Below are 14561 nucleotides of genomic sequence, written 5' to 3'. Positions count from 1 at the left end.
AACCCGTCAACTAATGTATCAGTCAAGTAAGAGTTCATTGCTCTCAACAGGTGTCCTTGAGGGAGGAGCTTAGTACAGGACGGCGATCATTACTACTATAAGGATTCAACTGCTGTAGATAAAGCTTAAGAGTAGAACTCAGTGTTTGTACGAAGGGGAGACAGTGCCTCGACCAAATCCTCATTTTTAGTTTAACAAAAGAGAAGTTCCAGAGTCATCAGACCCCTTTAATTCTCAGTTTATAGATTATGAGCAAACGTTTGATTTAACCGATAGATGAGCTTTCCCGAAGGTCCTATCCCTTTATAGTATATCAGATATATACATTGAAGTGATGAGTGTTATGTACGAGAATAGTATTGCTGCGGTTAAAGGTAGGAAATGAGACCAGTAGAATCGTTTTGAATCATGTGTAAAGTAGGGTTGCGTTCTAACCCTATTTATATGGATCATTTTGATGGACTTTGTCCTAAAAAACACGGCAAAGGGTGTGGGAGGGTCTGGAATCACATGGAGAAGTAAAACTCTCCAACACTTGGATTACACTGACGATAAAAGTGTCCTAGATTAGAATATTAGCGAAATGAATAATTGTGTGGAGGTTTTGAGAGTTCAGGGCGCAAGAAAAGGCTTGAAAATTACTTTTAAGAAGACTAGGTCACTTAGACTGCAAATAATTGAAGGTGAAGAGGTGATATCGGGTAACCAGAAGATGGATCAATGGTAGATAATGATGGAACAAGATGGAACAAGGATGGTTCAATTACCATTACAAAAGCAGATAAGAGTAACACTTTAGTTGTCATGAATACTGAAGACTACGAATCAAAATTAAGGAGTTTGCTAAATGATTACAAAACATACAAGAAGCTATCGCATAATCCCAATGACTCTTTTAGAAAAATAAGTTTAAGAACGAAATAAAGTTTTTAAAGGATGAAAGAAAAATTACACCTCAACTTTATTAAAAATGCCTGCCAAAAATGCGCAGTTTCTTGTGCTTTAAAATATATGGACTTCCCGAAATCAATAAGCCTAACCTACCTTTATGAACAATTGTGTCAAGTACAAGGTCACCAACAAGTGTGTTGAGCAAGTGGTTAGTGTCAATCTGTAAATCATTTTTGTCTACGCAACTTTCGTACATTAAGAATTTTTCGAATTTTGTAGAAAAACTGAAAAAAGTAGAAATTTCTTCAAGCTCTTTGCTTTCAAGCTTCGACATTGTATCAATGTACACAAATATTGATGTAGAGGCAGCTAAACTCTTCTAGAAAGAAAGCTGTTAAGAAATTTGGACTTGATTAGTGGCAAAACAGATTTCGAAGTTTCTGTGATTATGTATTTAGTAAGGTAGTGCAATAAGATTTCTTATTTTTTTTTCAGTTCAGATGGGAATTTTTCGAACAAGTAAAGATTTTATTCATGGGGTCCCTTTATCCCCATTAAATAAAAAAAACAAGTTTTTTTAACTGAAAGTAAGGAACGACGTTAAAACTTAAAACGAACAGAAATTATTCCGTATATGAAGGGGGCTGTCCCCTCCTCAACGCCTCGCTCTTTACGATAAAGTTTTTTATTGTTTAAAAAAATTGAGTTGTTAGAAAGTCAAACTTTAGCGTAAAGAGCGAGGCGTTGAGGAGGGACAGCCCCTTCATATACGGAATAGTTTCTGTTCCTTTTAAGTTTTAACGTCGCTCCGTACTTTCAGTTAAAAAAACTTGTTTTTTTTATTTAATTTCTGAACGTTTTTTAATTAGTGCAGGTTTTGATTTTGGCTAACCGTACATGAATAATTAAAAAAAATTAGCATATTGTATTTGGTTAAATGGCTTTCTCGAAACTTGTTTAATTTTATTTACGAACGTTTTTATTAGTAATAAATATACGTAACTTAGAATTAACTTACGTAACGAACTTCTATATTCATAAATTTTTAACACGTACATTAGGGGGTTCGCCCCCTAGTCAATACCCTGCTCTTTAAACTATAGTTCGAATTTTTTTCCAGTTCTTTAAAAATGACCTCTTAATCACAATCAGTTGATCAGTTGAAAAACTTGTTTTTTTTTATTTAATTCCTGATCTTTTTCTTTAATAATGCTGGGAAATCCGGCGCCCCCTTCATAGCAATGTCCCTTCCCCCATGAAAACTTCCTTCATGGAAAGATCCTTCCATATAGCCCCCGACCCTCTCCTTCCCCCACCTACCAGAAAACATCTCCTCTGAAAAAGTCTGTATACGTCCCAATAACCAATACTCTATGTTAACAGTGAGTAAAGTTCATAACTTTCAGCCCTCCCCCTGGGGACTTTGGGGGATCAAGTCATCCTAAAAGACATTTTTATCATATTTTTGACCATGCTGAACAAAATGGCTATCTCAAAGTTTTGATCAGTGACTTTGTGAAAAAAATGAGCGCGGGAGGGGGCCTAGTTGCCCACCATTTTTTTGGTAACTGAAAAAGGGCACTAGAACTTTTAATTTTCGTTCCAAAGAGCCCGCCCACGATTTTATAGGACCACTGGGTCGATACCATCACCCCTGGGAAAAAAAAAAAAAAAAAAAAAAAATAAACACGCATCCGTGATCTTTCTTCTGGCAAAAAATGTAAAATTCCACATTTTTTTTGATAGGTGGTTAAAACATCTACAGTAGGTCTCTCTTATACGCTGAATATGATGGTATGATTTTCATTGAGGTTCTATCAGTTTTAGGGGTTTCTTTCCCCCTTTTTTCGAAAATCAGCCAAATTTTCTCAGGCACGTAACTTTTGATGGGTAAGATTAAACTTGATGAAACTTATATATTTGAAATCAAAATTAAAATCTGACTCTTTTGATGTATCTATTGGTATCAAAATCCTGTTTTGTAGAGTTTCGGTTACCATTGAGCCGGGTCGCTCCTTACTTACAGTTCGTTACCACGAACTGTTTGATTATTAGCTAATATTTTTGTGGAAAATATTGAAACAATTGCGTTAGGTTCATATTTTTTGGGGCCGGTATATGGATGACATAATTTCAGTATGGGATTATGGGGAGGAGGAATTAAAAGGATTTTTGGAAAATCTTAATTGTTTTTTTTGGGGGGGGGATTCAAAGTTTACTGTTGAATTAGAAGAGAATGGGAAACTTCCTTTTCTTGATGTTCTTTTTTTAAAAAATGAAAATAGTCTGGATTTTAAAATTTACAGAAAACCGACAAATAACAATAGATTTTTGTCTTATAGTTCCGGTCACGCTCGCCAAGTAAAAATTGGTTTGATCATTTCTTTAACTGATCGAATCTTTAGTTTTTGCTCTCCAAAATTTTTTGAGGAGTTGACTTTTTCAAAAAGAAGAAAAAGGTTTCTAGAGATTTCTAAGGAAGTCTTGCAGACAACTCGAGAGAAGGATGTTTTTTGTTCCTTACCATATCTACCTGGGCTTAGTGAAAAACTTAAAAGAATTTTACAGAGTGAAGGTCTAAAGGTAGCTTTAAAGAGTAATAATACTTTGGGCAGTTTTCTAAATTCTGGGAAGGATCTAACATCATTGGGGCAACAAAGGGGGTCTATCAGATCCCATGTACATGCGGAAGCCCATTTGTGGGACGTACTAACCAGAATTTGGAAATGAGATTATTACAGCATAAAGATTCTATTTCATCGGCTTTAAAGCAAGATTCTAAGTCTGAACGAGCACGTAGTCATAAGATTATGGGTTTTTTCCTCCAGCGAGGTCCAAGTCGCCTTTTGAAGTTCTCTGTATTTGAAGAAAATGTTAGTAATGGCCATATCGTTATCTCTGCAAAAGTCAATAAGGTGCTCTCCCCTCTTGTTAATTCATCCAAGGCAAAATTTACCCATGGCATCCGCATTTCCAGCAGTTCCAACAATAGCATTAAAGTCACCAATGACAAGCCCAAGGTCTTTTTTTTTTGGAACTGCACCCACTAGGTTTTGCAATTGAGGAGGACATGGATGATCTTGATGATAATGGTTTTGCAATTGAGGTAGACCTGGATGATCTTGATGATGATCGGTGCTCCTTTAATCTGTATCATAACCAGCCGTTCTGACACATGTGTTGCGGATGTCATGGATCTTTGTGCTCTAGTAGACATCAAAAAGCCAACATTTTGGCGATGGACACCACCGGTTCATTCAGACACTATCAGACTAGCATTGACAATCCTTTCTTCACCAGCGGTAGGTAGGTGTGTTTCTGAGAGTCCCACAATATTCCCTTATATCAGTTTCATTCATGGAGAATTTGACTTATTTTGATTTGCTTTGCAAGCGTCCTAAAGTTCAGGATTCCAACAGATTGCTTTCGGGAATAACACAGGCTCCAAGGTCGGAGATGTCAACGTTGTCAAAGATCTCGGTTTGCGAGATTCTCTGTTGTCAAATTGTCGGTTGCCCTGGACGCATTAACAATCTTTTTATGATCTTCGTCGGTTACCCCAGACGCGGTAAAAATCATCTCAAGGCTTTCGTTGGTTACCCTGGACGCGGTACCACTAGTTCTCTTTCTTGATCGTTTGTATTTAATCATTTTACTTTAAGAAGAAAGAAGGTTTCTTGGCCAGTTTCAGGACAGTGGTAAGCCACTTCTGTCCATTTTTAGCAGGGGCCGACCATATCTAATGCTAGTAGAGCGCCCTACTGGTGACCTACACCACCAACAGCTTATTCCATTACTGGGAGAAGGTTTGTGACTGGCGGGACATATCCTTACACAGATGGGCCCTGCCCAGTGCACATTAGAGGCTTGCCACCTCCTCCGTCTGAATTTATAACCTCCAGATGTGGGTGTTCCAGCTTTACGCATAGACCCCCAGAGACTCGGTCTCCCCTTGGTCCACACCTCCCTACCTGGAGGTACCTTGAATGTCTGCAAAGTGTTCCCCTGTCCACTGCCTAGGGACGCGCTGAGTGGCCTGAGGGATGGTCCTATTGAGAGTGTGATACAATAGTATTCAGTCCCATCCGTCCTCTTCTACTAGCTTAGGCGTTATTAGCGTCATCTATAACTTTTTAAGCTCAAATGAAACAACTTTTACAACAGCAATAATTATTAGCTACAGGCTGTTGGCTCTTTTGGTGAATTGTCAGATTTTAGTAATATTTTATATTGCATAAACACAAACAAAATCACTAAATCTGCCCTTAAATCACTAGATTATTAAAGAAAACCAATAAAATTACTAAAAATTTGTCACTGGTTGACCTACAAGGTGAGAGAAAAAACAAGACACCAGACAAAGTGAATTTTCCTGCTTCATCTTATGCAGTTACTAGCAGAAATCATTTTAATTGGTAAAATTCTAGGCAAGCTACTTTTTGTTATCTTGGAAAGGGGTTAGGTTAGGAAAATAAAACTTTTGGTTGGCCTAACCAAAAGCTTGCCAAACACCTCTACCCAAAAAGTAGAAAGAATGCAGGGTTCTGCAAAGTGGAGGAACAAACAGTACTGAGGTACATCCTGCCATCATTTACATTTATACTTAGTAGAGTAGTCTACAGGTGGCAGTAAAGGCAGAAGGCTGAGTTCATTTTGATGCAATTCTTGAGGACACTTATGTGTTCTGGGAGCATATTTCCAAGTTGTAGTTTTCACAATTTTGCTAATAAAGTATTTTATTTTCATCATATTTTTTTTCATTAGGTTAACTAGGTTTTGTTAGGATAAAATAGCTTTGGTTAGGTTATGTATTTAATATAAGTTAAGCTTTACCCCCCCCCCCTAATGTGCAAATATATAGGCTAGCCCAAATTTGTTTCAAAACTTATATTTTCACCATAATTTGTTTTATTTGATTAGCATTCATCAAACTTGGGACTCCACCCTTTGACTAGCCTATTGGAAAAAAAATAGTTTATAAGCTTAGCCTATATAGAATAGTACTAGGCTATCCAATCTCCTTATAATTAAAAACATTTTAGTCATCTAGTTGGAAAATTTGGCATATCTGTATAGGAAAAATCTAAATTTACCAACTAGTTGACTAATAACTTCTCCCCAGCAAAAATTAATTTTTCAAACTAGTTGACTGATGACTTCTCCCCAGCAACACTTAAATTTGCCCACTAGTTGACAATAAATGTTGCCCCAGCAAAACTTTTCTTTTCCAACTTGTTGACTAGCCTAATAACTTTTCCCCAGCAAAACTTAATTTTGCCAACTAGCTGGAAAGAAACATTGCCCCAGAAAACAATTCATTTTCCAACTAGTTGACTAATAATAGATAGAATTTATTCTGAATAGCATAAAATATGTTAAAAATAGGCTATAGGCTAGGGTTTTTTCAAATTTAATTATCACTATTGTTATGGGATACCACCAGATGGCTAATTTGACAGTGTATATATATACAAACCTTTGAATTTGCCAACTAACCAACCAGTATCTTAAGCCTAGGAGTCCAGCTGGACATAATGAAACATATTAAGAAAACAATTCCTACTACATAATATGCAGAATAATCCTAGTTGACACATTTTGCAGGGGGAGAGCCTTTATCTTCACTTCTTTCCTTGTTTTTCAAGTTTTTCTAAGATATTCATGAATTTTCTAGAACCTATATATTCACAGTATATATACCCCCCCCCCCCTAATGTGCAAATATATACCTAGAATTGCATCCTCAATCTAAATATAACATCTATTTGCATCACAAATCACATTTACTCCCATATTAGCCATGTGGTGGATGTCCCTAATGTTACTATTATGCTACAACTTGTGTCTCTCTCGCTGTCTCCCTCTTAATAAGAGATATATATTGGGCTTTGAAGCCAGGGATTTTTTGTTTTAATTCCCAGGATAATTAGTCTTATACCTGGTCCCAAAAGTGAGATTGAATTTGTCAAAGCTTTGAGGGTTATTCCTCCTGTCTGTTTAAAGAAAACAGATGCATATTTGAAATTTTGTTCAGTTCTATCTTGCATTTAATGGACATAAATTGTGTATGTTCCTTCATTTATCTGTCTGTTTCTTTTCTGGATGAATATTTTTGTCTCATTTTTAGAATTTGTAATGAATTTTTCCAACTAGTTTACTTATAACTTCTCCCCAGCAAAACTTAATTTTTCCAACTAGTTGACTAATAAATTTTCCCCAGCAAAACTTAATTTTTCCAACTAATTGACTAATAACTTCTCCCCAGCAAAACTTAATTTTTCTAACTAGTTGACTAATAACTTCTCCCCAGCAAAACTTAATTTTGCCAACTAGTTGGAAAGAAACATTACCCCAGAAAACAATTTATTTTCAAGCTATTTGACTAGCCACTTTTCTCCAGGAGAACTTTATTTTCCCAATTAGTTGACTAGTAACTTCTTCCCAACAGAACTTAATTTTTCCAACTAGCTGAAAACAAATATTGCCCCATAATACAATTTATTTTCCAACTAGTTGACAAGAAACTTTTTCCCAACAATACATTTTTTATCCAACTAGCTAGAAACAAACTTACCCTATGAACACTGTTGTTAGCCATATATTTGGCAAGTAAGTTTTCCTCAGAATAATTTCTTTAGATAATGATTTGATATAAAGAGAAAACAAAAAACTTACTATTCCTAGTCCAACAAAAATTGGCAGTATGTGCTTTTAACAAATGCACTACAACTAAGGTAAATCAAACAAACTGAATTCATTAGTAAATAGTCTTGAAGCCACAGAACTAAGTCTTCTCCTATAAGTGAATATACAACTAGTTGACTATATGTATATAAGGACAACTGCATAAATGAGCATCAGACAATGAATAGAACTTGGCAGGTTGCACAAAAATGTGTATTTTTACTTGAAATTGCTTCTCTGTGAACCTGGGGTAAGACTATCTTGCAGAGTGTTGCCTAAAATTAGAAAGCAGGCTTATAGAAGGAGAAGACTTTTAGTTCTGTGGCTTCAAGACTATTTACTCCTGAATTCAGTTTGTTTGATTTACCTTAGCTGTAGCACATTTGTTAAAAGCACATACTGCCAATTTTTGTTGGACCGGGAATAGTATGTTTTTTGTTTTTTCTTTACATCATGTCATTAGCTAAGAAATTATTCTGAGGAAAAGTTACTTGCAAAATAGATGACTAACAAAAGTGTTTATAGGGTAAATTTGTTTCTAGCTAGTTGGATAAAGAAAGTATTGTTGAGGAAAAGTTGCTAGTCAACTAGTTGGAAAAATTAAATTTTGCTGGGGAGAAGTTATTAGTCAACTAGTATGGAAAATGAAAGTTTTGCTGGGGCAACATTTATTGTCAACTAGTTGGCAAATTTAGATTTTTCCTATACAGATTGTAGAATTCGTAATATTTGAGTTGATTTAGCTCTTTAATATGACCCAAGCACCTGTAAATACAACAATATAAGCACACAAGCAAAGCAAAGCAGCACTAAGTATAAGCACATAACAAAAACAACACTTAAACTAATAAGCAAGCGAGCTCAGCGGGATGCTACATCTTCCTTCTTCCGAGCGTGCTGTTGTCTCTATAAGTTTAACCTGATGGGTTTGGTTATTGTTCTACCAGACCTTGTTTGCGTCACTCCGCCTCTGTCCGGGACTGATCTTGTCTGTTGTTGCGCTACAGCGCTAGTAGGGGCGGTGGCACTATTTCTGTTGCGTTCAGTGGGGGCTGCCAAGCTGGGTGAGGCTGGGCGCTCAGCAGAGTTGACTTTGGGTACCACCTCGGACAGTTCAGTGGTTTCTGCATTTTGGTAGTCTTGTTCTGAATGGATTGCTTTGTCTGATTTCCTGTGGGAAAGTCTAAGCCTATTATGTTAGAGCATCAATCTGTTGTTGGTAGCAACTGTGTATAATTGTGGCTGCAAGCAAACTTCAACAATGGTTCCTCTCTTCCAAGGACTGCTGGGTGTCACCTGGACACTCACTCTCAACCCTACCTGGATTTTGGGCAGGGATTTAGCGGTCCTGTTGTAGTACTCCTTCTGTTGCACTCTAGATTTCTCTCTGTGTGTCCGAAAGCTTGCTTTGGGCACAATATTCTTCTCTAGGTGCTGCTGCGTGACAGGGAGGACTGATCGCAGCTGCCTGCTCATGAGCAGCTGGGCTGGAGCTGCCATACCGTCTACGGGCATGTTCCAGTATTCTAGGATGCCGATGTATGGGTCCTGTCCACTGATCTTGGACTTGTTCAAGATTCTCCTGCAGGTTTGCATGCATTTCTTGACAAGCCCATTTGCCGTGGGGTGATAAGGGCTAGACGTTTGATGTTCGATGCCCCAGTTTTTCGTGAATAGCCTGAATTTGCTGGAACTGAACTGTGGCCTGTTATCAGAAGTGAGAATGGCTGGTATTCCATGGCGAGCAAAGTGGCCTTTGAGTTTCGTGACCACTTGAGAAGTGGTGGTGGAGGCTAGGTTGTCCACCTCAAAATAGCAGCTGTAATAGTCAACCATTATTGCATACTGCTTCCCATTCCATTTGAACAAATCGCATCCCACGTGCTGCCATGGTAGTGACGGGATTGGCATGGGAATCATTGGCTCTTTTTGATTGTTTGACATTGTGTGAGTGCAGGCATCGCATCTTTGGATAAACGTTTCAATATCTTTTCCAATACCTGGCCAGTAAACAATCATTTGGGCTCTTTGCTTGGTTTTTTCTGTGCCCAAATGAGCGGAATGTAGTCCCTTTAAGACGTCATCTCGTAGAGTGGTAGGAATGACGATTCTCGAACCTTTGAAGATCAGATTGTTGTGTGTTGAGAGATCTTGGCGAATACTCTGGTACTGGACTATGGTGTCTGGGCATTGTCTCCTGTTGTTGGGCCATCCCTCCAAGATGACAGTCTTCAGCACTTGGAGTTTGTGATGTGTCAAGGTCCCCTGTTTGATTTCCTCAAGTCTGCTGCCCGTGGGGGGTATGGATTTTATGAACAAATGTACAAAGATTTCGATCTCTTCATGTAATTCTTTGTCAATGTCTGGAAGGTGTAGTCTGGAGAGTGCATCTGCAACAGGGATTTCCTTACTAGCCTGGTACTTGAAAGTCAAGTCATACGGCTGTATGTACATCATCAGGCGTTGAATCCTTGGTGGTGCTGTATGGAGAGGTTTGATTAGTATGGATTTGAGTGGTTGATGATCCGTGATGACCTGGACTTTCCTTCCGTATAGGTAGTGGTGGTAATGACGGCAGCCATAGACTATGGCAAAGAGTTCTTTCTCCAGCTGTGAGTAGTTCTGTTTGGATTTACTCAGCGATCTTGATGCATAAGCAAAGACTTTGCCGCTCACGGATATTTGTGCTCCTAGTCCATGTTTTGAGGCATCAACTTCGAGCTCAAGGGTTGGGCTGGAGCTGTTGAAGAAAGCCAGGTTGGTTACTATGGACTCTTTGAGCTGGTTGAGACATGTAGTGTGGAGCTCTTTCCATTTGAACTTGTTAGCTTTAATCAGATCCCTTAATGGTCGGTTCTGTGTCGCCAGGTTTGGGATGTACCTCGAGAGAAAGTTCAGCATTCCACGGAGAGTCTGCAGCTCCTCCTTCGATTTTGGGGTTTCCGATACCTGGCCAGTAAACGATCATTTGGGCTCTTTGCTTGGTTTTTTCTGTGCCCAAATGAGCGGAATGTAGTCCCTTTAAGACGTCATCTTGTAGAGTGGTAGGAATGACGATTCTCGAACCTTTGAAGATCAGATTGTTATGCGTTGAGAGATCTTGGCAAATACTCTGGTACTGGACTATGGTGTTTGGGCATTGTCTCCTGTTGTTGGGCCATCCCTCCAAGATGACAGTCTTCAGCGCTTGGAGTTCGTGATGTGTCAAGGTCCCCTGTTTGATTTCCTCAAGTCTGCTGCCCGTGGGGGGTATGGATTTTATGAACAAATGTACAAAGATTTCGATCTCTTCATGTAATTCTTTGTCAATGTCTGGAAGGTGTAGTCTGGAGAGTGCATCTGCAACAGGGATTTCCTTACTAGCCCGGTACTTGAAAGTCAAGTCATATGGCTGTATGTACATCATCAGGCGTTGAATCCTTGGTGGTGCTGTATGGAGAGGTTTGATTAGTATGGATTTGAGTGGTTGATGATCCGTGATGACCTGGACTTTCCTTCCGTATAGGTAGTGGTGGTAATGACGGCAGCCATAGACTATGGCAAAGAGTTCTTTCTCCAGCTGTGAGTAGTTCTGTTCGGATTTACTCAGCAATCTTGATGCATAAGTAAAGACTTTGCCGCTCGCGGATATTTGTGCTCCTAGTCCATGTTTTGAGGCGTCAACTTCGAGCTCAAGGGTTGGGCTGGAGCTGTTGAAGAAAGCCAGGTTGGTTACTATGGAATCTTTGAGCTGGTTGAGACATGTGGTGTGGAGCTCTTTCCATTTGAACTCGTTAGCTTTAATCAGATCCCTTAATGGTCGGTTCTGTGTTGCCAGGTTTGGGATGTACCTCGAGAGAAAGTTCAGCATTCCACGGAGAGTCTGCAGCTCCTCCTCCGATTTTGGGGTAGGCATCTTGTTGATAGCGTGGAGTTTCTTGGGGTCTGGTTTAATGCCAGCATTGCTGATGATGTGACCAAAGTAGCAGACTGGCTGGACTGCAATCTGGCACTTTGATCTGTTGAATTTCACACCCTTCTGTTTAGCTCTTTCAAACAAGTCTGAAAGTCTTCTGTCGTGCTCTTCTCGGGTGGCTCCGTAGATAAGTAGGTCATTAACGAGTATTTTAAGACCTTCCAAACCTTGAAATATCTCTTCCATCTTCCACTGGAGCTCGTCCTGGGCAGATATCAACCCGAAGGGATATCTCTTCCAACGGTATCTGCTGTAGATTGTGTTAAATGTTGTGAGGTCTGAAGCTGCTTTTGAGAGCACAAGCAACCAGTACCCCAGGCATCAAGCTTTGAGAAATATTTTGCACCACTCAGATTGGCAATGGCGTCTTCGAAAGTCGGGATCGGGTAATGAGGGTGCTTGATGGCCTTGTTGAGGTCTACCGGATCGATACAAAGTCTCACGCCTCCATCCTTCTCTTCAACTAGCACCATCGAGTTGACCCACTCCGTAGGCTCTTCCACCTTTCCTATTATCCCCAAACTTTCCAGTCTGTCCAGCTCTTGTTTCAATTTCTCACGCATCGCAATAGGCACTTTTCTGGCGGGATATGCTGTCAGCATAAATCCTTCCTTGAGGTGAATCTTGCACTCGCCTTGTATTTTCCCGATGCCAGAGAACAACTCTTTGCATTGTTCAAGGAGTGGCTTCAGATCTGGCGTCGACTTGCCGTCATCTGAGGCGTCTATATTAAGGACAAGTTTCACCAGGTTCATATTTTTGCTAGACTTGAATCCTAGGATAGGAACAGAATTTCCTCCAACTATGAAAAACCTATGTTTCTGTTCAGAGGTTTCATTGTAGCTGCATGATAGGAAGCAGGTTCCAACTGTTGAGATGGTTGAGCCACAGTAGCTGGTGAGTTTTGGCTTTGTTGGCTGTATAAGTGGTTTTGGGGCAAGGAGATTGAAGTAGTGTTGTGGTATGATGTTTGCCTGAGCCCCAGTATCGATTTTGAAGCTTACAGTAGTCTGATTGTTGATCTTCAGTGGAACAAACGCCTCATCCTTACTCCCATCTTGCTGTACAGCGTATAGCAGTATTTCATCCTCTTCAGCAGTTTCTGCTATTCGGCTCCGTTTGTCATTTTCGATGGCATTCACAACTTTGCTGCAGCATACTTTTGTTAAGTGGTTTAACTTTCTGCACTTTGAGCATGTTTTCCCTTTGGCAGGACAGCTGTGTCCGGGGCCATAGATTCCTCCACAGAAGTAGCACTCTGTGCCTCTCGATCTTGATCTCGCGTCTGCTGGTTTTGGTTGTTTCCGGTATACTACATCCACTTTCTGTTTGATCGGGGGATGGTGGGAATTGTTGTCGAATGACTTCAGCTGTGATTGGGTCGTTTCATAGATCCTACAAACTTCTACTGCTCTCTCCAGTGTTAAGCTGTTGCCTTCAGCTAAAAGTTTCTCTCGTATTCTTGGATTTCTGATGCCACAGACGATTTTATCTCTGGTCATCTCTTTTGGATCATGGTATTTGCATGGCTTGACTAATAACTTCAGTTATGTGATGTATTTCTCAAGTGTCTCTCCATCACGCTGGTCACGTTTCTGAAAGATATATCTGGCAAACACTTTGTTCTTCTTTGGCGCAGCATATTCACGAAATTTCAAAAGGTAAGGCTGGATTTAATTTGCATCATCCGCTTCAATGTCAAAAGTTTTGAAAATGTCTCTTCCTTTTTCGCCAATCCATATGAGTAGATAGGCACACTGAACCTTCTCTGATTTACCAGAGAGAGAACCTAGAAACATAAGTCTTGCATGTAAATACAACAATATAAGCACACAAGCAGAGCAAAGCAAAGCAGCACTAAATATAAGCACATAACAAAAACAACACTTAAACTAATAAGCAAGCAAGTTCAGCGGGATGCTACACAGATGGGCAAAATTTTCCAACTAGATGACTAAAATGTTTTTAATTATAAGGAGATTGGATAGTACCATTCTATATAAGCTTATAAACTAATTTTTTCCAATAGTCAAAGAGTGGATATCCATCAAACTTCACTTCTTGCATGTGTTTTATATAGTAGACAAGTACCAAAAAAAAATTGTAGGATGGCATATCATCCAGCATAAATTTGAAAATATAAACATTTATAAAAAGTGTGGTTTTTCTCATAATTTTTTTTTTTTTTTTTTTTTTGCAAAGTTGGAAAAAATAAGGAGAGGAGTGAAGATAAAGGTTCTCCCCCTTGAAAATATGTTGATTATGATTATTTTGCATATTATGAAGTAGGAATTGTTTTCTTAACATGTTTCCTTATGTAATGGAATGGTCATACATATACACCCTGTTTAGCCCAAAATGATTGGGCAAAGAGGACAATGTTCAAAACAAAAACTGGAAATTAAGATCTAATTATTATTTTTTTTTCCAAAATTTCAACAGATGTAGCCTAGACCTGTCAAGTAGGCAAACTTCAGTAAATATTTCACAGTTCATATTATTGACTTACAAATAAAGTGAATATACCACTTGATGCCTTTTTGTGCTTTTTGCAAATATAATAATCATTTTTGTCCCAAATGATGAAAATTGCCCATATTGTTTGCTTATTTGAGAAAGGTAGAAATGACCTTGCTGAAAATTGATATTCATTCAAATTATCTCCACTGTCTTGCAGAAAGATTTCCCTATTGTTCTTTGTGCTTTTGTTGTTTGCTGAAAATTATTGACCTATAGGCATAAGCATAACAACAGTGACCTTCTTGAAAGAATAGTCAATTCTACTGTTATATGGGATCTTGAAGCAAATAATCTCTTGCACAGGTCACAGCATGGCTTTTGTTCTGGAAGATCTGTTCATACCAATCTCCTTAAATCCTATGACCACTTCACTAAGTTACTTGATACTGGGATGCCTGCTGACATGATTCTGCTTGACTTTTCAAAAGCTTTTGACAAAGTTTGTCACAAGCCATTTGCAATCAAGCTATGTACAGTCAAGATTGAAGAGAAATCCCTGCTCTGGATCCTT

The 14561-nt window shown here is 38.9% G+C and overlaps 1 protein-coding gene across 1 annotated transcript in view; it reads left to right on the top strand.

The window, feature by feature from the left end:
* Positions 1-5542: 5542 nt before the first annotated feature.
* Positions 5543-14561, top strand: part of LOC148945022 (uncharacterized) — a 54968-nt gene continuing 45949 nt past the window's right edge. Inside the window, exon 1 of the mRNA XM_089098569.1 lies at positions 5543-5622. The gene's annotated coding sequence lies outside the window, so the exon portion shown is untranslated. The remainder of the gene's footprint in view (positions 5623-14561) is intronic.

This window comes from Artemia sp. Qi Xiang Cuo, chromosome 13 (assembly GCF_049724085.1).
Source record: "Artemia sp. Qi Xiang Cuo chromosome 13, ASM4972408v1, whole genome shotgun sequence".
Taxonomy (NCBI): domain Eukaryota; kingdom Metazoa; phylum Arthropoda; class Branchiopoda; order Anostraca; family Artemiidae; genus Artemia; species Artemia sp. Qi Xiang Cuo.
This window is presented reverse-complemented; position numbering and strand designations above follow the sequence as displayed.